This window comes from Scardinius erythrophthalmus (genome assembly GCF_964197995.2).
Source record: "Scardinius erythrophthalmus genome assembly, chromosome: 9".
NCBI lineage: Eukaryota > Metazoa > Chordata > Actinopteri > Cypriniformes > Leuciscidae > Scardinius > Scardinius erythrophthalmus.
In genome coordinates, this window is record NC_138229.1 from 6925682 (window position 1) to 6926030 (window position 349).

Here is a 349-nt window from a genome sequence, read left to right on the forward strand (position 1 = left end):
ATAAGTTTGTACTGTATAAAAAAGTAGCCTATAAAATTATAATCCGAAATCGCCCCCATACCCTCAAATATGGCGCTATTTGAGGGGACATACATTTGTAGTGGTGTCCGAAACCATAACGTTATTGAGTGCACTCCTTCTATCCCACACCGCAATAACGAGTGTAGCCTACAACTGATGTATGCTTAACGGCCGGCCGAATTCGCTTACTCGTTTTCATTCACTCCTTCAAGTGAACAGTATTAGTGGACTAAGGTAGGGAATAGTGAATGAGGGTTTAGTGGGCGATTTCTGATTCAGGTCTATGGAAAATCCCCATTAAAACATGGAAATCCAACGCGTGCGCACT